The sequence below is a fragment of the Excalfactoria chinensis genome, chromosome 11, assembly GCF_039878825.1.
Source record: "Excalfactoria chinensis isolate bCotChi1 chromosome 11, bCotChi1.hap2, whole genome shotgun sequence".
Lineage (NCBI taxonomy): Eukaryota > Metazoa > Chordata > Aves > Galliformes > Phasianidae > Excalfactoria > Excalfactoria chinensis.
Genome location: NC_092835.1, coordinates 14,717,501 through 14,745,213, shown reverse-complemented (window position 1 = coordinate 14,745,213; position 27,713 = coordinate 14,717,501). Strand labels below are relative to the sequence as shown.

At 44.2% G+C, this 27,713-nt stretch overlaps 2 long non-coding RNA genes across 3 annotated transcripts in view; one reads left to right on the top strand and one right to left on the bottom strand.

The window, feature by feature from the left end:
• LOC140257476 (uncharacterized) overlaps positions 1 to 12,817 on the top strand; it is a 75,368-nt gene extending 62,551 nt beyond the window's left edge. For both annotated transcript variants that reach the window (XR_011905029.1, XR_011905030.1), the window contains 3 exons: positions 3,237 to 3,332; positions 4,339 to 4,475; positions 12,677 to 12,817. This is a non-coding gene — a long non-coding RNA (uncharacterized lncRNA). The remainder of the gene's footprint in view (positions 1 to 3,236; positions 3,333 to 4,338; positions 4,476 to 12,676) is intronic.
• Positions 12,818 to 18,329: 5,512 nt separating this feature from the next.
• LOC140257475 (uncharacterized) overlaps positions 18,330 to 27,713 on the bottom strand; it is a 134,031-nt gene continuing 124,647 nt past the window's right edge. Inside the window, exons 8-9 of the long non-coding RNA XR_011905028.1 lie at positions 24,734 to 24,808; positions 18,330 to 19,598 (exon numbers count right to left, since the gene is read on the bottom strand). This is a non-coding gene — a long non-coding RNA (uncharacterized lncRNA). The remainder of the gene's footprint in view (positions 19,599 to 24,733; positions 24,809 to 27,713) is intronic.

Here is a 27,713-nt window from a genome sequence, read left to right as displayed (position 1 = left end):
GTTCATGCAAAGCTATGGTCAGTGCTGACCCCGGAGCCAGGGGCTGCTCTTGAGAGAAACATCTCCTGCACTTCTCCCCTATAGCTTGTGAGGCTTTGAAAAGGTTAAGTGAGCAGTTGGTAATTTAGAAATATGTTGAACGACTTTTTCAGGTCATAGCTGGACTGGGGTAAGTTCCCCTCTTCTTCCACGTTAGGCTGCATATGCAGCCCACTGCATTAAACCATACGTGCCACGAGGGGAGTGCTGCATGAGGTCATGTTGCATTTGATCTGCTGGAAGTGTTCTGAATTAACTGTGTGATTCATTTTCTTCCTGGCTTTAGTCAGGTGGAAGAATAAAGCGTTTCCCTGTGTAACTTTCACACCAGTACCCAGGTATGCTGCAGGGTTGTTGCTGTGCCTAAGCAGAATGATTTTGCCTAGGCACAGCTTTTTCTGGTAGAAATAATGCTTTTTAAAGAATATTGGCGTATGCATTAAATGAGAAACATACATGGAATTGAGGTGCTCAGTTTCCCTACAAGGGGAAGAGAATAAGTCTTAATTTTCCTTCGGGGCAAAGCTGTGATGGATTTGCTGCAGTACTGTGGCCTTCCAGATATTGTTCAAACCCCATATGATGCTCAGGGCTGTGAGTGTTTGTACCAAGAAAAGAAACTGAACTCGAGCTTGGATTGGCAGCATAGGATGCATTACTTTTGGAACAACCTGCGTGCTATTCTTCAAATTGCCGTTGTTCAATCCGTGGTATGACTGAGCCTCACATATATTGTAAAGATGTTCAGACTCTCTTTTTTGCTTTCCAAATGAGGTCACTGAAATGCTGGGCTGACGGCAGAGAGATGGGTTGTCTTTGTGGAGCACACACAGCTTGTTCCCCTGTTGCCTTGTCAGTGTGCTTCAGACCCAACGTGGTCCCAGCAATGAGTGTCCCACTTGGTTCCCACATCCTCCTGTCCTCAGTGTCTGCACTGGGATGGGCAGCTGGGCTTGCAGTTAGTTCTGGCTGATGACTGAAGGTGGAAGCCTTTCTGTGTTGGGAAAGATAAGCTGAGCAACTCATTTCATGTAGGCTTATGTGCTTTCAAAGCCCCCTGATTGTCCTACACATAAAGCTCCCTCATTTTTGGGTTCATTGAGACACGCAGTAAAATCAGACTTTAATCAGGGGAAACGACAGACGTATTTTTGAGCTTATTTTAGGGATGTAAATTAAAAGCTGTTTTCTAAAGGAGAAATTTAAAGGCTATTTCTTGTTGCTGCTGCCCCTCCAGGACTGTGCTGAGCTCCTGTCACCTACAAGCGCTCTCGCCAGGCAGGCTGTGCAAATATTATTATTACTTAAATAGAGTCTGAATCATTACCTTGTGTTTTCACTTTGTAGTGAAGTGATTTAAATATAGTTTTCTTATGCTGGGATCCTTTGACAAATGCATAAATAGTTAGCGCATTGTTAGCAACAGTGAAAAGGAAATGGATGCCTGGCAGGAGGAAGGGCAAATAATTTTCTCATGCTTGCTGTGCTGTTTCTGTAGTGTAAATCAACTCTGCTCCTCTGAAAGTAAAAACTTATTCCAAGATGTCAACAAAAGTAAAGCAATTAGGAAAGAAAATGTAATTCCTCCCTGCCGCTCCTCCCTCACACACATCAGTAAATGAAAGCTATTTAAAGATACAACCTGAAGTAGACTAATTGGGGCGGATGACTCATTTGGGACCTGATCCTGGAAATGCTTGCTCACATGAGTTGGCCCTTTGATTGTTGGCCTGGGTCAGTTCTGAGAGCACGTGCAGATGCTCCAAGACCAGGGAGAAGGCTCAGTCTCGTGGGGTCCTAAGCGGCCCACTTGAGATGCTGAGCCGTGCTTAGAGTTTACTGTCGTACTGCTCATAGCCGTTCTGGTCAGCATCGGCCAGGATGAGCCCTGAATTCTTAAGTCTAAATAGAATATTATGAGGCTACGTTTGATCAATTAATCTTACAACTCAAAAAACAAAATGCCACGAAACTTACCCACATTTGCTTGTGCCTCTGCTTCGTGTCTGTCATAAAATTAACTTCTCTAAGACGCTTTTTCCACAATTTAGTTCTCAAACCCTTTGGTACAAAGGAAGCTGTAAAGCTCAAAGGCGTATATTTTCTTAGAGCTGGCAATTAATATGCCACTAGTCTTTGCATAAATAAGTTGTCTATTTTAAAGCAACTCAAATGGGCTATTTCATTTTATATGACTGTTAATTAAGATGTTGATTAGCCCTGCTATTGAAGCATCGAAACCCCTTCTAAAAGAAATGGCCACTGTTTCAATTTTATTTTAATTAGTTGGACTATGAGGTTATTTACTACAGCGTCGGCCATCAAAGCAAAGCTATTTAATTTGATGTTCAGTCCAAGCAGGTAGCGCACAGAGCCCCACGTTCGCCTGTAACCACTGCCATTAACAGCGGTATGATTTAAGGTCACTTAAGAGTCATCAACCTCACAGATGGTAAAATGCAAAGTATCTAAAAGGGAAAATAACAATTGTTGTCTTGTCAAATAAAATCCGAACATTGTATTTTCTGTGAACACCCACTGGCTTCCAGCAATTTTATACTGAGTGCGTTTCCCTTTGGGCGGAGAGAGTCAGGTCTTCCCTTTCATGCATCCTTCCATTGAGACATGCTAACCCCCACGGGAGGTGAAACCCACCCAGATATTTGTGATTTTAAAACTTCATTTGCGTCACTTGCAACAGAGATGGATCATTATTCTGGGACAAAATCACATCCTGCACAGTGAAAATAACGGGCAACATTTGACCTGAAAAGGGAAAGAGGGAGAAAAAAGAAACAACATAGGCAACTTTAAAGTGTTAAAAGAAGCAGATAGCATTAAAGCTCTGCTTCAGGAAACAAATTCTCCCTGTAATGCAGTGTAATTACGATCTTTTCTAAGCTAAGTATAGTACCCTAGAGATTACTATAAGTAACTTATAATAGAATTTTTATTAGTGGTAGTAATTTTTTATGATAATTAGTGTAATCTGCAGCCAATAAAATCAGAAGATATATAGTTATCTCTTTTACTCCAGAAAAGTATTCTTCAGACAGCTGAGATGTTAAGAAAAGAAAAATGTGTTATTTTATGGAGGCCATACGCTTTTATGTTCTGATTGTTTGGTATTCTTTTTGTTTTATTATTAGCTCTTTCCACTCTCCGTTTAATGGTGAAAAATGTGACATGTACTCAAGAGCCACTATGAAGCAGCCAGTCTGGGGGAAGCAGCTGATGATTCCATGGCAGCCTTTATACCATTCTATCTCCAACCTCATCCTTGGTGGAAGCTGGTAAGTTTTACATTTTCTTCTAGATGCTGGGCTCCTCCTACATCAGCCTTTTCATGCTCACTGTGAGGCTGCCTTTGCTCCTTGTTGGTGGCACGTGATCAATGACACTTGGCTGTGTAGCCCCAGAAAAAAATATCTTGCAGCACAACCTTTCTCAAAAGCTCTTAAAAGAGAAACACGTGCGAAAATATTCCTTACTATGGGTTAGCTGTCCCACACTGAAGGACTGGCTGGGCTCTGACCCTTTTAGGAGAGCTATTTTGATTGAATGGATCAGTAGCGAGCCTGTTGGTTTTCTGGAAGCATGAAGGAAGAGAGCAATTCCTAATCAACCTATGGAAGCAGTGATTGCAATTCTGCTGTAAGCATTCAGGATCATTTCTTACGTCTGTAGTTTGCTTCTCTACGTCTCTTACTGGCACACAAGCAGAAGTGTTGCCAGAGTAAAGCAAGTCAGGGGTCTGAGGTTCATCAAAGCACTTTCCAAATTAGCAATTGAATCTAAAGCTGGACAAATCAGCATAGCCATTTCATCTGGAGTGAAGAAAAGCATATAGGATTCTTCCCATCATAACTAGAGAGTTTGAACTTCACTTCCTGAAGGGGAAAAGGGAAGAGAGTACTCTGGGAGAATACTGAATCTGTACTGATTTGAGATGCAAGGACTATTGTTCCATATGTTATCTGTGGCCTGATAGACTGCTATTTTCTTTTCTCAGTTAGTGGCACAACAACCCCTAAATGACCCTCTTAATCTGTGTTATTGTAATTTACTGGCAGCTGTTACAGGATGAAAATTAAAAAAATAAGATACGTAACTTAAGAGGGACCAAAGAAAGTTTTCATCATCTTTCCCTGCCATTTATCTCATGCTCAAAAGACAGGGAGTAAGGAGGCTGGCAAAACCAGGTTTGCATTTCTACTTGGTGAGCAATATTACATCTGCTTTGGAGGAAAAATTGCTTAGATTTGCTACTGAGCAACAAATAACACTGTAATCCCCCAGGCTGCTTAGATGAGATGGACCTCTCGTGTTGGCTGTGCAGATTTTGAAGCTGGGGTCGTGCTCACCTGGAATTCCTTGGGCTTGGACTTCACTCAGGGCTGTGAAGAGTGCCAGCTGGTTTCCACACATGGAATGGTGTAAGTTCTGATCTTTTCCTGCAGCAGTAACTTTCAAAAGTCCAGAGGACTTTTGCATTCTCTGAGGCATCTCCTTAGAGGTGCTAAAATGAGATCAGCTCTCCCAGTAAATGTACAGATACTCACGATCCAGCCCTCCCTTCTGTGTCCTGATGAGCAGTGAGTTCATAACGTTGACAGTTGACATTTTGTCACTTGGCATCTGCTGATGTGTGTGAGATAGAGCGAGCTCCTTACAAGTCTGCCCTGCATTCTGCAAACGCAGGCAGGCAACACTGTATAGTTACTGCAGTGTGTATTTTCAAGGTTGTCCCAGTGATCATAACTGATGCAGACATGAAGCATGTGGAGATGACTGCTTGTGAACACAGGTGTGTTCATTTAAAGACTTAGGGAAGGCATTGGGTTGTTTCCTAAGAGAGATATTATAATGGTGATTTCCTATCTACTTTGTCCATGCCTTTTGTGTGGCAAAGTGATTAACTAGGCGGCTGTTAAGAGTTGTTTCCTTCATGCCCAAGAAATCCTCGCTTAGTGATGAAAATGGCAAGTTTTGCCTTGTTTAGTTTCCCCATTGCTTTTTAGAAAAGGTAGCACTGTGCTGACATTGAATCTTCCAGGTTCTGTTCAGCCTGCAAGCAGATGGGCTGTGAAAACAGCATCCTGTCAGTGGAGTTTCTACCAGTGGACAAAAGTGCTGCTTCTGCAGGATGTGCCACTACTTAGAGACTGTTGGCTGTGAGGTTTCTCTGACACTCTTGTGAACCCTCCCAGGGACAGATGGGTTTGCTCTTGAATGGCTCCATTCTTTTCTCTTTGTGAATAGAAGGGGCACTTGTTAATTTGCCCTGACTGCAGTCATGCACCACAGGCGTCTGCTTTGTCACCCCTCCTGCTGACCATGGCTTCAAGGCCAGGGGGGCTCATACTCAAAAGTGTGTACTTACTGTATGTGTCCATAAGGTCTTCTGGGAGGAGAGGGATCACAGCTGAGCACAGACCGTGCGCTTCCCCTTGTCTTGCTCCAACCTGGGAATTAAACAGGAGGCTTCTAGTGAACTTGCTTGGTAGAAGCAGCTGATGGAAGTTAGAGAAATAGAACTCTTGTTCTCTCTTCAATGAGGAATCTTAGCAAAAGCCATGCAAATAACGAGTTTTGCAAGTCTTTGAATTTGCACATGAGCTATTATAAAATTATTCATGGGTTTTTAAGTTGGATTACTGAGATGCAGTGTACCTAAGGCAATGTCTGAAGAATGTCTGGAAACTTTCCATGAGAGCACAAACCCATTTCTTGTTCTCTTAGTCTCTTCAGACCATGCTTTGTTTGTAGACTGCTCTCAGAGTTCTCAGATTGCGCAACAACTGCCCATGCGTTTCCAGACCTAAAGTTTTGAGCCATCAACCTCAGTAATACGTCCATCATCTTCTGTTCTCCATCACTTCTTCACAGATCTGATCAACTGCTATTCTTTGGTGCACAATGTATTTAATTAAAGAAGAATGTTCTTCTGCAGCCCTCAGACCCATTTTTGTCTGTGCCTGGTATGTTCCTTCCTCCTGTGTGCTGACCTTTGCATGATGTAGCAGAGCTGTTTTCCAGGACAGTCGTCTATGAGCTGATAGGCCTGAAGGATTTTAGGCAAATGGGGTTATGTTATTTTCAGCCTTAGAGTCTGTGAGTACCTTATTAGCAAACACTGTGGTAATCTGTCTGGAGGTTAGAGCAGGTGCGTAGCTCACTCCCAGATAAATAAGGCTTAAATTATCATTTCTACCACGAAGAGATGAATCTCTGTAATTTAGGTAACTGAATTTGTATAGTTGGTGTGCAGAGAAAATACCTTTTTCAGAACTACTGTAATCTGATAGTGCAATTTGTGTTGTGAACGTTGGTCTCTGTATTAAATTATATATGTGAATACACACAGCCTTTTGAACTGTGCCCACAAGATGCCCATAGGAAAAAATCTCAGCCTTCAGATGTGTGTGGAAATGTTGTTTCCTACACTGAGTATGAGACTTTGGGAGTCGTTTTCCTGGCTCTACCAGGAATTTGGTATATAACTCAATACAGCATCTGGTAAAAGTTTAACTGAAAAATCACTTCTTTCTAAATTCAAATAATTTCTCTCTGGTTAAAATGTATATCCTAATCCGTGTGCTCTTCTGGCGCCGGGTAGGTAACAAATCACATTGCTTGCCTCTCGAGATGAATTTTAGAGTAATTCACTGTGCTGGGTACAGCATCACCTGGAAACCACAACACAAGTGAAAAATAGTGGTTGGTTAGCAGTGGAGGGAGAGAGGGAGGTCCTTCAAAGAACAAAATACACTGTAAAGACATAAGATAGCGACATCGTCATCAGAAATGTGAATTCCATATCCCCAGTGGAAATCCCTCGGTAAGCAGAGCCGGTGGAGGAGACAAAATTAGCAGTCAGAAGCAAAGAGTCTGTGGTCCCAATAGAGAAACCGAGGTCACATCTGACACCTGTTGAAATCCACACTTGCGAATCCAGTGGTCGTTAGGTTGGGTTCTTAATCACCAGAAAAATGGTTTACTTCAATGTATCATCTCAAGGGGAAGGGACAGAAGAAATCTGAGGTAGAAACAGAGACAAATGACTCTCTCTGCTTCAGGTAATGCCGAATACAGGAGGAGCTCCCTCAGCTCTGCGCTGGAGCACAGCAGGTAATATCAGTTGCTTTAGCCTCGTGCAGACACCTGAAAGGCATTGCAGTTTTGGTGGTTGTAATTTCAGTGCTGAATGGACCAATTTAAAATGCTGTAAATCCATTGAGCGAAGCATTACATTTGATCCAACGCAATTTTATTTGAATTTTAGAAAATTAAAAGCAAAGACTGCAGCTTTTTGCTGAAAATAAAAGCAGCGTGACGTGCTTTCTTTCCCGTCACCGTCGGGAATGCTTTTATTTCCCAGTGACAGGAATACTCCACAAACACACTTCTGCAAAATGAAATGTTTCCAGGTTGGGGTTTTCCCCTTCGCTCTCTGCTGCTCCCATTCTGTGCCCTTGGAGCAGGCGATAGACGGAACGTGAATTTTCACATTAATACTTCTTGCTTTTGATCAGCATCTTTCCCTGCTCCCCTCCACGCCACCAGACACGCTCCTGTTAATGTAATGTTTTTGTCTGTACCCAGTGGAAATGTCACTGAGATCTATAAATAAGGGTTCTGTTACAGTTTGTGTTGTTAAAGGCTTAGCTAACGGGGTGAATGGGATGCAGAATATGCCGATGGCTTCAACACAATGGAGGAGTTATCAATAGAATAATGGAGAGCAAACAAGGAGTCTTGCACGTGTGCTTTTTTCTGGGTGCTTTCCAGGTATCACAGAGTGTAGCACTGCGTTTCTGTCTTGTGGGAGGAAAGCCCTGCTGCGGCCAGCAGCCAAACTCCCTGCAAAAAGAGAAAGGCAGGCTGCTCCCATAGCAGGGTGTGAAAAACTGACCTTCTAGAATAGCAGTTTGAAGTAGCTGGCAGGTTTTGTTCAGCTGCGGGAAGGAAAGCGCAGTTGTGCCGCCCGGTTGTGTTGGGGTGAGCAAGTTGTGCTCTTCACCAAAGGAATGCGTGGAGTGTGTTGAAAGGAAAGATAGGGAAACGCGGCCAGGAATGTGATAGAGTGGATATAAAATAAGTGAAGACAAGTGTCCTCATGCTGGCTGCAGTGGTGACGTGCATTATCTCAACGTGTTATCAGGAGATGGATGTTTGCGTTCCCATGGGTCGGTGCAAGTTGTCACAGTTTCGACTTCCAGCTTTTTCTTATGGAAATAACGTCACAGGGCGAAGAGTGCACAAAAAGCCCTCGGCTTGCTTGCACCTCCGAGCATGGTGGCACAATTGTGAAGGTCCTCTGGAGGACTTAGTGTTGCAGTGTTAAAAGTATGTCAGTTGGTTTTCAATGGTCCTTTACTTCTATTTATAGCAAGCAAGTTGATTGAGATATTTTATTCCTCACCTTTTCCAACTTGTTATGTTTCTCTGCTAGAGAGCATCAGATCTTTTTTTGGAGGGGGAGATGGATTTCTGTTATGAGAAACTTACCTGAGCCGTGCTGTGAGCATTTTCTCTCCATTGCTCTCTTGGAGTGGCCAGTAGGAGCCCCAGGCCTGGCACCTTCCATCCCAGCGCTGCCATTTGAAGCTAATGAATTTTGCAGGAGCAGTTAGCAGGGTTTGTTGGGTTTGTTATCGTCCTGGTGTGAAACAAAAACCAACAGAACCTGAGAAGTTTTTTTTTGCAAAATGCAGTTAAGCAGTTGACATTGTTTGTGATCTGCTGATCAATTGCTAGCAGTAATTAAAGGATCCCTATAGATCTGCTCCAAAGATCCATAACAGACAGAAAAGGAACGTGTGGCATGAAATCCCAATTCCTGCACTTACTGTTTGTTGTATCTGTTCCTGGGTGTGTGAATATTCCATCTGATAAGGCGAAACACCCTGTGATACCAGTCATTAGCCATGATTTCAGATAATTATTATAGCAATTTCTCTGGTAGCTGTTATGTGTCTGAAACACCTGTGCTGAATGAAGCCATTTCCTGCCCAGTTAGTGATTTTTAAGGGATATATGGTTAGCCCATTGAAGTATGATACTGTACTCTTTGAGTTCTGTTGTGCCTACGTTTTGTGCAGGTGCAGTATCACAGTACAGACAGAAATGAAATTCCAAAGTTGTGTATTTGTCCTGGTGAATTATTTATGTTGCCATCTCTTGTGCAGTGTAGTAAATATTCCAGTGTTCCCATCTCTCTGCTCTTCTAACTGTCTCCTCTCCTGTGTTGTCCTGTAGATACAAGAAGGGGAAGGTTGAACACCTCAGCCTTGAGTCAAGCATGCTGGGCAGCTTTTCAGCAGGATATTTCCACGCAACTGTGTTAAAGCTTTAACCATCAGCACCCAGCCTCGTTTTTCAGTCTGAAATAACTTCTAAGGCCGGAATTGCATCTTGCGCTGGTCTGCAGGTTTGTTCTGGTGTATGAGTGAGTGGGGGATGTGTTACATTCCTTACATACCTGTAAGCCACCAGTTTCCCTGCAAGAAATGATCTGACCATCAATGAATTGTGTCCAGTAATAGCATCATATCTTTCTAACTGGGATTTACTTTGATTTCTTTAGATAGATTTCATCTAGAGATTCCTAGATTAAATAAACATAAATGATCCAAACGGCTTTAAACTGATTCCCATATAAGACAAGATTCGAGGAACAAAACCCAAAAGCTGCAGTAAGAAGTCAGCATTTTGCTTATGTACGTTTTGTTTAAAGACATACACTAAAACTCTGCAGCTCCACGATGTTTGGTGCCTGGTGGTCAGTGTGCCAGGCGTTGGGTATTACGACAGTGTGAAGTGCAGGATTGACTCCAGGATGGTGCAGATGTTTGACAGCATTGGCCACCAGTGAAGGAGTGAACCCTGAGGAAATGTGTTTCTAGTTCCTTGTGTGCTCTCAGGTTGCTTTTCACATCTCAGTATTTATCTGTATGTTTCCAGTGAAGAAATTAGTATTTACCCGCACTACTCTCACTGTGATATTTGAAATAATAGGACATCGTTATTTTCTGTGCTCAGAGTAGGAAATAACTGTGACAGCTCCAATACCGTGGCTTGATTAATATTGGATTCTTAATAACAATCTCTACGCGTAGATTTCGGTAGCAGGATGAGTCATTTATGAAGGCAGAGTTGATTCTGGGTGAGCCAATGGCTCCATGGCAACTCAGAGAAAGGAGCCGGCGCTGCCTCCTGAGGTGCTGCAGGTCGGGCTTTGTGTCCAGGTAAGGCTTTGTGTCCAGGTAGGGCTTTGTGTCCAGGTAGGGCTTTGTGTCCAGGTAAGGCTTTGTGTCCAGGTATGGCTTTGTGTCCGGGAGCTCTTCAGCCCACCTTGCTGTGCTGTTTGCCTGGAGCTGGTCAGTCTGGTATAACCAGAGCCTTACACAGAACCTTGTAATAACATGAGCCAGCTGATTCTGAAAGTTAAACTATGCAGAAAGTACATGGGCATAAATGGTCTGCATAAGCTGAATTAAGGGTTACCTCACTCCAGCACACTTTCCACATTGGCCAGCAATATGAAAAATCATTGACTGCTAGTGGTGGAATTCCTGACAAGTGAAAGCTCCTGTTGGAAGTTCACTGTGGGCTTTGCTTGAGTAAGGACTGCAGAATTTGGTCACTATTCAATGAAACTTGTTTCCGTCTCTGACTGTGCAGGGGACCTTCATGGTCTGATTTACTATAGAAGGCAGCTGAAGTGGCAGTAACTCACATCATGTCATGGGTGGACACAGAGGTCTTCTTGCATTTTGTATTTTTGATTCTCATAATAATGTTACAAAAAAACCCCGCTACATCATAAGATTGGCTGTGGGAATTTTCCTGCATGCCTCACACTGACAGCAGCACAGTGGTTACAGAAAGGTCCAGGGCTCTGCGTGTTCCTCTGTCTTCAAGGTCCTTTAGTCTAGATTGGAAAAAGAATCATCAAAACTGTGTTCTGCCTGGGTACAAAAAGAAAGCTGTAATGTTGTGTTGGTTTTCCCCAAGTGCCACACTCCAGAGCCGTCAGTGTCCATTCCTGCCCACATTGTGCAGAGTGTGGTGAATTCTTCTCTCTACAACTTCCTGAAGGGAGGTTGTTGTGAGCTGGGGGTCGGCCCCTTCTCTCGTGTCATTAGTGATAGACTAGAGGCAATGGTTTCAAGCTGCGGCAGGGGAGATTCAGGCTGGTCATTAGGAAGTATTACTGCTCAGAAAGGGTGGTCAGGCACTGGAATGGACTGCCCAGGGAGGTGGTGGAGTCACCAACCCTGGGGGTGCTCAAGGAAAGACTGGATGTTGTGTTGAGGGACATGGTTTAGTGGAAGCTATTAGTAATAGGTGAACGGTTGGACTGGATGATCTTTTAGGTCTTTTCCAACCTTGGTGATTCTGTGATTCAAGGCAGGTAGAGGAGCAGCAGAAGGGAGTTCACTGTGCTGGCCATTTATTTCCTTGAAAGCAGAGACAGAAAGTCAGATCCAATCTTCAGAAGCTTATCTTTATGGTTTGCATTTTATCGAATCTCATTTTACTAATTCCTTCTGATTCCACACTGGCCATTAGGCATAATGTGTTCTTTATTGGTGTACTGTTTAATAACATGTTAATTGATGGCCGTCACGGTGTAGTTATCGGAGGCCAGTCTGTATTTCAAACTCTGGAAATCCTAAAGCAATGGCCCATCACTAACGGCAGCATGGTAGAAATAAGAACGTTTATGACCTATGCACGTCTTCTGTTTCTGTACTGCTTCTGTCTGGTTCGGTACAGGCGAGTTTATGAAGAGCTGTTGTCTGAGTGATGGTGGGTGGGGAAGGTGAATGGGACAAGGTTGTACAAGGCTTGTAGCCACTCTGAAAGCCGTTTCATGACAGGTGGTGCTATGGAGGCTCACTGAGTTTGCTTGTATTTGGCACTCTAAAGCTAGCCAGCACCAGGGTAACAACATGTTCAGCTATTTGTAAACCAAGCAGGGGCCTAAAAAACATTCCACTCACAAGGAAAAAATTGATTTAAAGAGGCTTGGAGTGAAGCTCGAGTATCAATGAACACTGAAGAGCCTTCTTAAACTGACACAATAAATTAGTTCAAAACAGATGACAGCCCTACAGATTACCCACCTCAGAACAAAGGAGGGGCATTCTGGTCCCCTTCACGAAAACATAGATAAAAATTTTGTTCTTCTACTCTAATGAGGCAAGCTCAGATATAAGTCAATAGAGCAATTCATTAACAAATCTAGTGAAATCCCCTGGGTTACCAGTGAGATGACAGTGAAAGTGGATGTGCTGTGAAAACTCTCCTTTGGTAGAGATGTCCATATGCTAAGGGTCAGAGAGCTGAGTGGTTTGTTCTGTTTACTATTCACCATACACATATGGCAGTTAAGGTCACTGTTATCAGACACTTTCTCTGTACACAAAACAAAATTTCCATATGGTCCATGAAAATGGATATGCTTTGCTCCCATGCAGCTTCCCACGGCTCCCTCTTTGTGCGGCACCGGTTAGAAGTGTAAAGGCAGGGTGTGAGGGGTTACCTCGTCAGTCAATTGCGCGCTCCGCTTTGTGCATCAGTCCAATTTAGGGCAAATCTGCATCACTTTTTTCCCCCTGTCTTTCAGGCACAAATGCTCATGTCAGTCTATTAGAACGTGATAGAAGTACTGATCACTGCCTCTGCATCTAAATCCTTTTGAAACCAGGATGACCTGCTGAAGAGGATTTTGAGTGGAAGGCCCTTCACAAGACTCTTTCAAATCCACATAAATAAAGCCCTTTACTGGCTTAAAGTGGCCCCTCAGATTTAGCACTACAGAGCCCCTAAAAAGCACAACACGATTGTCATGGATATTACATGATGGTAACAACAACAGGCCAAGAAGACAAGTCTCGATGCCGAACAAAACTAGGCCAGACTTTTTCATGATTTGGGATACAGCTTGCTGACAGCCCTGTAAATAGGCTGTTTAACCCTTTGAAAGTGAATAAAGAGTGGGGAGACAAATGCTTTCTGATAGACTTTGTGTGTGTAACGGGTAAAAAAAAAAAGTATACTCCAGCATTCTGGGTATCTGCCGCAAGATTAATACTTACATATCTGTGAGTAATTACGCTTCTGCATAAACAGCTAAACAGCTGATGGCAGGTGGAGGCCTTCCACACAAAGGAACTGGAGGGAATGCTGTTATGCGTTCCTGATTTCGGTCCAAGGCATGTTTCTCCCCTTCCCCTCCCTGTTATAATTCATCTCTCTAAGAAAAAAAATAGAGTGACAGGCGAATGTCACCTCTCCTTCCATAAACATCTCTAACAATCAGGAGGGCACTGCATTTATCCGCTGCTCCTGGGTCGCAAATACACCGGCAGTTTCTCTCCCTAGGAAAGCGGCTCGATAAAAATCAAACGTTAAAAATCAGTATTTTCCCCAGGTCCTAAGATGGCAAAACTGCTGACAAAATAATCTCCTAGAAATTAAGAGTTATGTATATTGCCCTCAATTTTATAAAGCTGTTTATGTTGCTGCTCGAATGGCTCCCTTGTTACACACAATTTCTGAGGCTTGGCAGCCACGTGATTTTCATAAATCCAGATACTACCGTTTCTAACCTCTGACCACGTTGTAACTGCGCAGGGCCCTTTTAATTCATTTAACTCATTTTAATTGTCTTTCAGGGGAAGCGCGCTTTCTTTGGCCAGCTTAACTGGCAGGGAACGCTGCCTGCTTGAGTACTTGCTGCCATTCAAAGAGACCTCTCATGAAAATGCATGCTTGTCCTCGCAACTCCTTCAGCAACTGTAATATTTCTCCCTTACTGTTTATGTCAGAGAGTCATTACTGGAAGCTGCTGACATTTTTGACATTCAGTAGCATCAGAGCACATTAGGTGGTCCTTAGATAATTTTTAGACAAAATTTACTTGTATCACATGTTCAGGCCATTACAAGCAACAGAAGTAATGTGCTTCCTGCAAAGATATATCCGTCAGCACGCTCGTTTCTGTGGACCTTCCTGTATTATTCTGTAGCTGCACGGTTTTAACCATGCAGTGCATAATGCATAATGCACTGTATACCCAGGCGGTACGTGCATTGTTTTTGGCTTTTGTGCAAGATCAATCTCGATTAGGAAATCTATTATCATCACTTGTGTTTTACTACAATGAAATAAATAGGCAGCTGCAGTTGTTTGGCCTAATAGCTCTTAGCGTGATTGCTAGAAGTAGGAAATCAATGCAGGGTGAAGGGAAGAAACATTTTTAATAACTTACACTTCAGATATGAGATCCCCAAGTTATTACAAATTATAAGGTTAAGACCTCTTGAAAGAATCCTAGCTAGTTAAATATTTAAAACTCCTGGGTGAGAACACATGCACTAATGAGCTTCAGGCTACTAAACACCAGAATCTAGGGGGAGACATCTTGCTTTATATTAGAAAGTATTAGCGAATATCAACTGGCCACGAGAAGTGTTTAATTAAGAATTATATTGATATGGGGAAAGCAGAGAAAGCGCCAGATTGCCAAATCTACTCTTCATCACCATTAGAAGCTGGATTTGTGTGTACAGAACAAATGTGAGCAGCAGTGGCTCAAGCCAAAGGCTGCGTGGTGTGGGACCTGCCTCTCCCTGCGGCCTTCCCACAGCCCTGGAGATGCCAGAAACCTCCGCTCAAACGTGGATGGAGCTGCCTGCTTTCTCACATCCCCTTTAAGTGACACAGGCTTCTGATTGTGAGCAACAGCCACGTTTCAGATTTTGTGATTTCAGCAATTCTGTTAATCTACTGATAGCTGTTCTCGACTGAAAACATAATGCAAGTGTCAGGCTGGTACGTGTCATACAACACACCCTCCCCAAAAATGAAAAGGAAGAATCTCATTAATTGTGGAATCTCTCCCCCCGGGCCTTTTAGCTCAGAAATTTAAGGTCAGAAAGCTGTTAATTGTAGCCAGACGTGTTACGTTGGCCATCTTAACAAGAATTGTAATGTTGAAAGTCAAATGCTGGGAAGCAAGGAAGGCAGTTGAGAAGCAGTGTGAAGACCGGTGTGACACGACTGAGCACCGGGCGATATTTGGCCTTGCTGCACAACTGTGGTAGGAGAGCGTTAGCTGCATTGTGTGTGCACGTGTGTACGTTATGTAAAACAGCCTCAGCCTGTCTGCTCTCTGAAACAGGAGTGTGAGCGGGTAAACAGCTCTGAGCAACAGATGAAAGGCTGCCGGAGTTGAGACTCCCAGTTCAAAGGTTCCAGCAGTATGTGCAGTGACAGTCCCGGGTTATTTGTGTTTCCGAGCTCCTGCGTATTTGAATGGTGTGCTCATCTGTGGAGCCTCCCCATTATCTTATTCCTGGTTGTGTTCATCAGCGGAGCTGGCTGCCTGGCTGCAGACATATTGCATAGGGCAACTTCAGTTATATCTCCCCTGCCTCTGCCGAGGAGAGAATGAGCAATATTTTGTTTTAATTGATGATGCTAAATCACAGCAGCTGAATGCCTGCATCCTGCTCCCTCTGTGTGTGTCTCCTGCTGCCTGGTCAGCGTCGGTCCAGCGCTTCGTTTTTAAATCAAATTATGCTTGTGATAATATTGTCTTGAGCTTACAGTTGCTGACATGGATATTGACAAAGGCTTAGCCGGTATTTTAATAAGAAAACAAAATACGGGAAATACTCTAGAGTTTCCAGGTGGATCATTAACAAGACGCCTTGGAGGGCTGAGACTGCCAGCCAGCACAGGGAATGCATCACAGTTCGTCATACAACTTAAACTTCTTTTGACATCTAGTTATGTCGAAATGTGACTGATCACCTAGGGGTCCAGGCTCCTGTGAGGGAAAAGTTCACTGACAGACAGCGAACGAAGCTGATCTTAAATGAGAATCAAGAGAAAGCAGCATTCCAGTGTCTGACAGTCTGCAGCTGCTACCTGGGTCTGCCTAACGAAGACGAGCCTGCTCTGCTGAACAGTTATATTAGCATCTGTATGCTTCTGTCTCATTATCACACATCTGCCCACCTTTATTCGAATGAAGCTTCTTCTGATCTGACAGCTCAGGCATTGTCAGTGAATAGATATTATGGGATCCGGGTACAGCAGCTTAGGGTGTTAGCTTTTATTTTCTAAAGACTGTTGTATGGTTTGACAGTATAATGCCACCGAGGTAAAGAAGATAATTAACATATTGGGCAGTCTCTAAACAAAGCTGAGACAGTTACACTGGCAAAAGTGCCGCTGCTGGAGTGGTATTGTTTGCACTGGAGGAACATCAAAGGTTGCAAGATCTGTCTATGGAAAGAGCAGGGGCACAGGTACGCCGTGTGCCCCCCCGGCGGATGGTCTGGGGCTTTGGTTGATGCCCAATAACTGCATGTCCTCCTATTGCCTCTGCTCAGAGTCTCCTGTCATTCTGGGTGAGCTGTTCCCTGCATCTGAGAGGACATGAAAATGGAGGTAGGAGGAGGAGGAGAAAGGTTCTCTCTTGAATTTATTTTTACCCTACAGCTCAAAGCCTAAGCGCTTGTGTGAGCTGCACACAGCGCCTGTTTGGATGGAGATTTAAGCCTCCTAAGTTGAAAATCACATGTGGGATTTTCTGGGAATGCCAAAAACGTATGACAGAGGTTTCATCATTTGGCTGCTCAGTAAAGGAGTAGAAAGACTTTCTTAGAAACAAACAGGGAAATAGTACTCTGAGCTCCTGATGTAGATGAGCCTTGATGGTTAGAGAAAGAATGCTCATACTCTGCAGCTCTGAGAAATGAAATGGACCTCAGTGTACTACTTCACAGTTTGCTTTCTGTCTGAATACTGAGCAGTGGTGGGCTGGAATGGCACCTTGGTCCCGTGCTTCATAAACACTTCAGAGATGAAGCACTGTAGAAAAAAGCCTTTGTAAGCTACCTTGCTGCTTTTTGCCATTTGGGACAACTAGTGAGTGGGATGCACTGTCACAAGAGCATCCCTGAACATCTCTGCTAGAGAACCACTGGTGTTCTGAAGGGCCTCAGCAATACCCCCATGTGCCCCTGACCATGAGCAATGTGGTGGCCAAAGCCAAGATGCTCATCTGACTCAAGTGAGTTCCTTGGTTAAAGCCAACAGTCTCTGCTGTTCCTGTAGCAGTGTACAAAGAATTTAGCCCTAAATGTCTGCATTAAGGATGTTCTTCATTTCATTCTTGGCTTTTGTTTCACCGCTTTTCTCCTTTGTTCTTCAGAGCATGCAGGGTTTCCAGGAGTTAATGTTGGAATTGCTGCTACTTTACAACAATGCAATCAAAGTCATTTCAGCATCCGCGCCGATAAGGTGAGCACGACTCGTTCGGGTTGGCTAGGCTGCCCCACGCTCACAATTGTGAAGTTTGAATGCCAAATAAGAGATTCATTTTCTTAAGATGAAAAAAAAAAATAGAATCCATTGTCATTCACTGTAGAAAGGCATTACAGACTGCCGACACTGTACAGAAAAATAGGAGATGTTGACCTTTTTATTGTAAACTTTCTGTAGCGCTGCCCTCTCGCCGGCGCGCTCCCCCTCGCACACATGGGCGCGCACACGCGCTCTTCAGCTCTGTGTTATCTCAAATAATTACCCTGTGCTTCTGGCTGTCCCCAGTGACTGCTGCTGCTAAAAAAGCTACTCATTGTCGGTGAGTGAAGAGGGATTTCAAACCTGCTTCTTGCGGCCCAGCAACAGCTCTTAATTAACCACTCAGGTATTGAGCCGCCTCCTCGCCCGGCTCCATCCATATGGCAGAACATGTCCGTGGCGATAATCACTGAAGGAAATATTGTATCAAAAAAAAAAAAAAAAAGGGCTCGCTGAACAGAAAGCTCCTGCAAATTATTTTTAATGATTCTCCTCTCTGAGCCGGGCTGTTTGCTGCTCTGGGCAGGGGCTGGGGACGTGCTGTCCTTGCTGTCCTTGCAGCTCCGCCGGCCGGCTCCTGGCGGTGGCACGAGGTGGGTGCGTGGTGCCCGGCCTTTGTTCCTGCAGCAGGGCTGGCTCCTCCTGGGTGCCTGCCTGCCTCCAACAGTGCTGTACCTTAAGGAAAAACTTGCAGGCTTTGCGCAGCTTTTTCTTTCCCCCTTTGGTTTTATAGAAAAGAAAATAGCTATTAGAGTTTATAAATCTAATTAAAAATGAAGTTGCATTTACATTTTAAAACCTCGCGTACGCCAGCATACTGTGTCAGAAGATATTATGTATGATTTTACTTTGTGACAGAAACCATTACATTTAAAAATTCATTACAGCAAGGTTAGTTAGACACATGATGGATGCAGCTTTAATCCTGCCATATATTATTACAGTTAAAATGTAAATGATGAAAAATATTTTGTGCTTATCAGCGTTTATGTGGAAATGTGTTTTACAGTGATATATGGTGTTATATTTCTATTATTATGATGAGAAAGAATGAAATACCAAAAGACGAAGTGTTTATTAAAACATGGTTACTTGTGATAAAATATTCTTGTTGTACATGACTTTAAACATATTTACCGAGGGCATTTGTCCAAAACAACTGTGAAATGTGTTTGCTATGCAAATCATTCTTTGTAATTTTTTTCTCCTCTCTGTTATACTGACTGCAGCTTTCTAATAGCCTAATGTTAAAGTCATGTAAATATATTTTTATTATTTTTCATGTCAGGCATGGGGGACTGGCGCTGTTTACACACATGCCTGCATTTGGATAGAGAGCGGATAAGCAGAAAGACATAAAACAGGACACTGATCCTAGCGCAGCCCCATGTTCCATTGTCCCTCTTGTTTCAGCTCCTCAAGGACCAGCCTGCAGCAGAGGAGCCGAACCTTGGCCTTTCAGCACATGGCCCCTGCAGCCTGTGTCCCATTGATGCCCCAGCAACCCAACAGCCCACAGCGATCCGACATCCTGCGCTCCCAGTTCCTTTCCATTCCACTGTGCAGCCATAAGCAAGCCATTGCTGGGCACCTTCATGACTAGATGTTGTGACTCCACGCTGGCTCAGCGCCCTCCATTTCCCATGGAAGGTGAGTTTCTAACTGTGCTTGTGCTTTAGGTGAGCCCTGTAAGCAAACATACGTGCCTTTCCCCCAGTCTGGGGCTAACATGGTTGGTGTCCGGGCCTACATGCTGCTGAGTCCCCAGGCTGGGTGCATCGTTGATGGATTTGTTCTCCGCAGTGACCCTGCAGGAAGAGCTGCTGGGGCTGCTCCCCGAGGCACAACCCAGCACAGGTCTGACCAAAACAATGCAAAGGCCACAGGCCACTCAGCGCCTCTCCCCGCGTCCTGCAGAAAGGATATGGCAGAAAGGAAAATACAGCACCAAGGCCCTGAAGCTCCGCAATGTGTTCCCACGTGCTCCGGCTGCTGAGCTGCCTGTGTGCTTCAGGTGCAGCCCCAGCTGAGCGCTGCCGTATCCAGAGCTCAGTCGAAGGTTCTGCGCGGTGTCACGGCTGCTCCCACAGCAATCCTGCTGCGTGGCTTCTGGATGCACCCACTCCAGGTTTGTCCTGTTTGTTTTTGTTGCTTTTTATGCAGCTTACCTTTAAAAAAATAATAGTTTCAGTAAATGAATTAATTGGTAACAAGGCGTATTATTGCTGTTAATTCCTCCAGTTTATGCTGCTGTATCTTCAAGAGAATTAAACTGATTTAAATTTGACATGATGCAGTAATCGGGCTGAGATTGCTTGTAGTTACGTGAAGCTGAGCCCTTCCTTATCAGCTCAGTTTCTGGGGGGAAAAAAAAATCCCCTTAGCAGCTCAGCATGTTTGTTTGTGATCAGGAGCGTTATGCCCTTCAGCCTGCAGTGCCTTTCCTTTGACACGAACAGCAGCAGAGACCTGGTGCTTGTAGTTCACCAAAGTGGCTATTTCCTTATAACCTTCCTCTTGTAACAATGTTTATTCAGTTATCAGGGAAGAAATATCATTTGTCCGTGCAGCTACAATTACCCAATTTGTTGTATAAATTATTACTTTTTTTTCTCATCTCATGTTGATGACAGAATCATTTAATAGACTTTCAGTTGCTCAAGCTTGAAAATTGGTTCCACATTCCCCTTTTTTAGTTTTCCTCCCCAGGGTGAGTGCAACGTGGCCTAAATGCCATTCCCAGCCCCCCCCTTTCCCCTCCCCCTTCTTTTCTTTAAACATCTGCTTGTATGAGGATGTTGTTGTGTACATTAGCGCTGTGCAGTTTAGCACCTTTAGGACTACCTTTGGCTCTCAGCTTCCTTGCTTCCTGGGCCAACCATAATATATCAGGAACCGTGGATATTTCCTATCTCAGCACTCTCCATAACTCTTCTGCTCAGCTGTCTGAAGCTGTTTTCTTTAGGAAGTCCAAAGTGAGGGGGCCTGCTTGACCTGGCATCGGTCCTATTTATAAGAATAAACCTTCTTCCCCGTACACCTTTGGAGCTTTGTCGTGTAGAGGTCACATCCGCTTAATTTAAGAGCGATAGCGCCTGTGACGGAACACGGCCACGTAACCTTTATTGTCCCGTCCTACCCCTTTGTTTGAAGTTATAAAACCTACTCAGCTGATTTTCTTCAAAGCTCAGGCTACAGGATCTGCAGGATCTGTCTCTGCCACATAATTAATTAGGAAGGAAAAAAAAAAAAAAACAGCTATTGTGCGTGCTGTATTTTTGCAAGATGTTTCTTTCTTTATTGAAAGCCAGCATTTGCTTTTTTGCTATGCAGTTTCTGCTCTCCTGCTCTCATCGCTGAAATAAATGCCAGTCAGGCACATTTACTTAGCACAGGAGTTCCTGTGTGGCGGTGGGAAGGGGCAGTACACCTCATTTCCAGCCCACAACCAGAGGCTTTGGCTCGGAAGCAGTGCCACCCCCACCTCCGTGGAACTGAGATGTCACACTTTGGATCTGCCCACTCAGAAGTCAGCCTGGGTGCCTGAGCGGTGTGTTTAATCTTTCCTTCTTTATTTAAGTCTAAGAATATTCGCTGAAAGCAGGATTATCACTTTGTAGACCACCAGCAGCTGTTGAAAAGCAGGGCATAAAAGTTTGTTTATGTCTTTAATAACCCTCTTAATGACGGAGCAAGCACATTATTCATAATAAAATAGCCTGGCATAATCTTGCTTCAGTGTGCGGTGGGAGGGAATTAAGAAACATCTGCTATGCCATAAAATAACATTATATATACCATTTACATTAGAAACATGTGTCTACACATATGTATATTATATACATGTATTTAGAATGTCTCAGCGAAACTTGTCTTTTTAATTACCTTTAGAAAACAACAAAATACTCAAATGATGATACTTTTACTTCTGAGTGTGAGCTTTATGCAGTGTATGTGGGTAGGGCTGGTTACAATGACAAGGGGCAGAGCATCAGAGCACACCTGAAGACACACGAGGGTGGATTTTCAAGCACTGAAATTGGGGTTCACTTTCTGCGTTTAGCCTCCCAAGGACTGACCTGATTTTCTCAAGTACAAAGCGTTCATGGGCTCTTGACTTTATGAGCACTGGTTGCTCAGCAACTCTACAAATCAGGCCACTATTTCAGTGCCTAAATGCAGATTTTATTTACAACAACAGCATCCGAATCCACAGCTTTCCTCCATGTGAATTATTTGCATTACTCCCGTGCTGGTGCTGCACTCAGCAGAAGGGCGGCTGCCTCCGCTCTGACAAACCTGGGGCAAAAAGGGACAAAGTTGGGATTCTGAAGCCAGCGGGGCAGCGCTCCACCCTGCCAATGGCCGTGCCTTGTGGCTCCCAACCAGCACGGCATGTAAACATGTCTTTAAATTTAGGCGTGTGAGATGTAAGTGGAACTACTTGCATCTTAAAATTAAATACATGTTTCAGTAGATCAGGCCAGATGGTTTTACATGCTCAAAAGTGACATTTACAAGGTCACATAGGAAGTGTTTGACAGAGCCAGGAACTGAAACCAGATCTCCCAAGTGCCAACCCTGTGCCTTAATTTTGCTCGCATCCATTTTTCCTTCCCGCTGGCATGTTTCTCCTCAGCGCAAACAAGGAAAACATGAATCCAGTAAGTAGACAATTAAGTTGTTGTTTTTATTTAGAGGCGCTGGAAACGCCAATGCCACTGTTTGAAATACCAGCTCTTTCATTTCTTCAGCAAGGCATATGTTCTCATAGACTTGGGCTTTTTATTATTGTTTTGTCTCTTCTATCTTACAGGAGCGTAAGAAATCTGTTTTCATTTTGTAGGTGGCCCACCAAATAAAAGCTATAAGTTAATAAAACTTTTATGCAGATTTATGTGAACTGGATGAACTCTCCCAGTATCTGAATGTTAATCTGTTGGAAAATAGCTGCCGTGGTACTGGAACAGCTCAACATCCTACAGCAGGGCACACACAGCAGCACTCTGCTGACATTTTCCCTACAAATGCCAAAGTAAACATGAGAGACTACTGTGGGGGAAAACCAGTGAACTACTGGAAAGGCAACTGTGGTGAATTTAAGGCAGTTGCCTTAGGTTCCCCTAAATCTCTGCTTCTATTAATGTATGGATTTTCCTTGGTAGATGTATCCGTGCAAATTTTCTTGGATGCATTTGATTTAGCCCATCTCACTTTGCTTCTGTTCTTGGCACAGACTTAGCTCTTTGCAGGCTCCCATTCTGCCTCAGTTTTTAATGAGTCTTCAACCTTCCTGTCCTGTTCCAACTGAAACCCAGACCATGAGAGAGCACTCCAGGGGAAGTGCTGGATACTCCAAGCACGAGAAGGAGAGGAGCAACAGCCTTGCATTCTTACAGGACCCTCCTACTGCACCAGCAGACTGTATGAAGGTAAAATGAGCAGGGGTGGGGGTAGGTTTTGCATAGTGACCTCTCATCTTGACTGGCCAGCCTCTATTTCACCAGGTCTAGTGTATAAAGAACTTGCAAGGATGGAGTTTGTGCATTTGTGACCAATTTACAGAAACCCTCAGAAATTGCTGTAATTAAAGACATTTAAAAGTGTACCCCAGACAGCAAGGATGGGACTTGGGGTTTGAAGGCAGTAATCTCTGACAGTGGGCCAGCAATGAATACTGAGATGTCTCGGGCTCCCTCAGAGCTGCGAGCTGAAGCAGTGCTCCTTAATGCCCAAATGCACACCTCTCCATCTTGCTGTGAGTCTGTGCGTGGAACAGGTAGGCCCTGGCCTGGGTCCTCCTGAAGGTGCTCAGAGTGGATGAATCCATTGCACAGGGCTTCTCAACCCTGGAGAAAATCCTGTTTTCCTGGGAAGTATTTTCTTTATCTGATCAGTAACTTTTAAACATTTAATAGATGTTTGGTCTTGACTCAAAGCTATCAAACAAGTTGAAACTTTGCATTTTCCCACAGAAAACGCTCTCTGGCTTGTTTGGCTGCCTCCCACTGCTGTGCCAACCCACTGGCATGAACTTTAAGGATCCCTGCAAAAAGCTCTTGCGCTAAACAGCACAGCACAGCTGACTTTCAAGGAGCACTTAACATCAGCTTATCGCTCAGGACCATACCAGAACCTACACAGTCTTGTGTCAGAATGGCGGGCATCTATTCATAAGGTATGCATCTCTGCTTGTACTTTTTTATTCACTGCCTTATTTTAGATTGGTAATATAAGGATTAGACCAAGCGTCTTGTTTAGGAAGGATATTTGCCCTTCTCCACCAGCAGGCACTTAGGAAAGACACCACAAAAGAAATTCTCCATACCACTGCCCCCATAGCTCAGCTTCCTGGCTTTGACTTCAGCAGCTCTCATTAACTGAGCCAGAGCCTGCACCTTGCTTTGGCTTCTCTACTCCTTGATGGATTTTTATTTTATTTCATCCATTACTTTTCGTTATCACTTTTTAAGGCCAGAGACATTTTTTATACCCACAGCATCCTGGGCTATTGAGTTCCACAGTTTAACTGTGTGTTGTGTGGATGTACACTCGTAGTTCTTAAATCCTCATTCCTAATAGTCTTTTCCATCATCTTACAAACTTCAGTTGCATCCACTTGTCACACTGCACTTTCCTCAGGCTATAAAATCATCCTGTATTTCGGCACTTCTCAGAAGCAGCCCTCTTATCTTTGAAGCATACCAAATCTTGATTGAGAAACTGATGAAGAATTATATTATTTGGGGCTTAATTGTTCACACACTGCTACCTTTGGTGATGCGCAGGAATAGCTTGAGAAGTACCATTAAAAGCAGAAATGCAAAGAACAAAATTAACTCCAATTTCCTCCATAAGGTCATCAGCATCTGCTCAGGTTCCCCAAGTGGGGAACCCATCCCTTCTCTTGCAGGCAGTCTGTTCTTCCTGTCTGGTAGACAGAGTTAAAGACATAAGTATTGGTTGGAGGAATTCTTAAGTATAAAATCAGTGTCTGAATTTGTCAAACAAGAGTTTGAATTGCAAGCTTCAACAGTATTAATGCACTTAATTTAATCTAGTCCTAGCCAGCTCGTTTACTGGGAGGTTTTTTGGTCTGTGTGTACTGACTCTGTAGAACTGGAAAGCAAAGACCCACGTAGCACCCATCACAGCTTATTACAGAGGGTAAACAGCCAGTGTTATTAGTAGATGAGGAAAGGTAGATCAATATAAAGAAATACTGCTCTCATTCACTATTCCCTTTGTCACTGCCAGGCCTCAGAATTTTTCAGTTCATTGATGTCAGTAAGGATTTACTTGCCTGCCCAAGAAGCTGGTGCCAGATTATTCCCAGGCTGCAGCAGATCCTGATCAGCATGTAAGCTGGCTCGAGCAGCTGCATAAGAAAACAAAATTTGAGATCACAGTAACTTAAAATACTGCTTGAGCTTATAACATTGACATTGGTATCAGGGAACATGGCAACAGAAGTGGCCAAAAAGCATCTCCTTTCGCTGTAATTCTTAGCAAATACATCAGGTTGGTTAGACAGAGGGCATGTAATGTTTTCATTAGCTGAGTGAGCGCCTAGCTCAGGCCAAGTCTGAAGGCTTTTGGAAACTCTTTATTCACAGGGGGCAGCTCAGGGGTTAAACTATGTTTAGCCAATTCCCTTCCCTACATTATCTCACGTGCAGAGCCGCTTCCTCTCTGACAGCATCAGGAGCCTATCCTTACATACCCTGATGGTCTCATGCCTTCAGCAAGCTGTGGCTTACACCCACATACCACCTCGTTGCTGTTATCACCAATGGTTTCCTCAATGGAAATAATCACGCACATTACAACTGTTGCCAAAACCCTCTGGCAGCAGAAGCACTCTCGGAAGGAAAGCCTGAAGGCATGCAAAGGCCTGAGCAGCTGTAGCTGCAGTGAGGTAGGTCAGTAGTACTACATGGGAAACCACGCAAGAGAAAAGCTGCACGCTGCCTTCATGTTTAACACCAGCCAAAGTTAGGAGGCTGATTCTGCTGGGGTTTCAGAATGAAACCTGAATGCTGGCCTGTGCAAATTCCTCTGTTCACGGTTTCATGTCCATGTGCACACACCAACAATCCATCATGAGGTCCCAGCGCTGCATTTGCGTGTCTTCATGGAGACTGCAAAGGTTTTGCATGAATTCAAACATGGGAAAAAAAAGTCATTTTTCACACTTTCTACTTTCAAACATGACTGTAAATGTTCGGAGCGTCTCTTTATGTTTAAACATTTTTGGTGAGTTAAAAACCAAACAAACTGTATCTGTTACATTTCTGCAGTTAGATGGTGTAATTTGATTGCCTGACAAAGCATCAGCAGTATGAGGTCCTTTATGGGTCACAGCTGAGCTGGATTTTACGCCTAAGAATTTCCCCATTTTGGACTAGAAGTAAAAACAATTCTTCTGGGCTGCACCCGTGAGCCCAAGTCGGTGCAAAACAAGAAGTGAAATGTGTGCAGAAAGACCCCAAAAGAGTTTGGCTGTCCCTTCAGATGAAGCAGAAGGGAAGTAAAATCACAGCTCTGTTCTTTGGGTGTGGGGCCACCCATCCCATCCCAAGAGCAGGCGAAGGAGTGAAACCCCCAGCAGCAGCCAGGGAGGTGTTGAGAAGCCCATCCCAGGGGACTTGGGGACAATGCTTGTCCCCACAGGGCTTGGAGCAGAACACAGCCCGGCTCCACGGCAGCCCCCAAAACGCTCTGCAGCCCCCAGACGCCATGGTGCTGTGGATGGGTGAGGGAATTGTTGGCGTGCCACCGCCTGCTCACTGTGTGGTCCTGCCCAGGGAGACATCCCGGTGGCTGCCAGGAATGAGGAAAACTGGCGTGTTTTTGTTTTGTTTCCTTTTAAATAAACTCGCCGTCCTTAATCTGGCAGGCTGGAGTCCAGGCTCGACAGGCCAATGAGTAATGAGGTGCGAGGGAAGGCAGGATGTGGAATTAGGAGGTCAGGGCTGAAGGTTGCCCCAAATTTAATCTCTACCTCTCCTTCTCCATGTGCCACTGCTGACCATGGTGTAGACGCACACTGACCAGCAATGCCCTGCAGCCCCATATCCCAACAGGGCCATTGCAGGAGGAGTTTGGGAGCTGGGCTCCCCTCCTTGCCCGCCCTGATAGACCCGTGCCTGCAGCAGAGCCTTCCCCTGCCTTCCAGATACAGTGGTTCAGAAGCTCAGGGGAAGTCGGGTTCACCCCGCAGCTCTGATGACACCCAGTGTTACCTCCAGCAAACATTAATTTCCTTCCAGTACCCTTGCCAACCTTTCAGCCTAGCTTAAGCTGGACTTCAGCATGAGAAAACCAGACTTATTACCACATGCTAAAGGCAATAAATAATTTTTTTTCCTGCTGCATGCATTATTGGCAGAGTTTGTGACCACTGCTGAATTACAGCCATGCATGCTCTCCACATGCATTTATTCATCATCTAAATTATTTCTGGCAGCAAATAAGAGAGTATGCTGATTAAAATTTAAGAGTTATCTCAACAAGCTAAGGATTCCTTCACCAGCTCACCTTGGCTCAGGTGTCCCTCCTGCCACCAACTGTTTTTAATGTGCATCAAGGAGCAAAGTGTGGCCAGCAAACACAAGTGAATGGGCACTGCTGGTGGCCAGGGCTGTACTGTACTGTCCCCCAAGGGTGGCCAGAAAGAAGGCATCGGCAGCACCATGAGGAAGCACTGGCTGTTCAGTGAGGTTTTGTGCTGGTGCAGGGCAGCAAAGTCAGTGCTTCAGCAGCGTTTATATCCCTTTGGCTCAGTACCACTTGAACTTAACCACGTTTAAGAGCATTTTTGGACAGAAGTGCTTTCGTGGTCCGTAGCTGTGAGAGCAGTGAGAACAACTCTGCCTTTTCAGGTGGGCAGTTGGAAAGCAGATTAAAGTGCTTGGAAGGCAAACAAGAGCAGCTTTGCATTTTTAAAGCAGCACTTTGAAAGAGGGGCAAGTGTAAAAGTTTAATTACAGGTTTTCCTTGACAGGGAAACAACTCTGTGGTCGGTGTGTGTGTGTGTTTGTGTGTGTGTTGTCAAATAGCACAACTGGTAGCGAAGCCAAAAAAAAGCAAAACAAGAAGATAAGAAGAGCAGAAGTTCATGGTGGCTCACGCTCAGTTCTGCTCTGACGAAATATTTTCCACTGTTTAGTATAATGCCTGGTGTATATTGATGCGTATTGATTTTTCAATCCGGCGCTTTAATTAGGCTCTAGTTGTTCAACCTTGCACCTTTGCTGCATTAGAGAGTGAAAACAGACGGT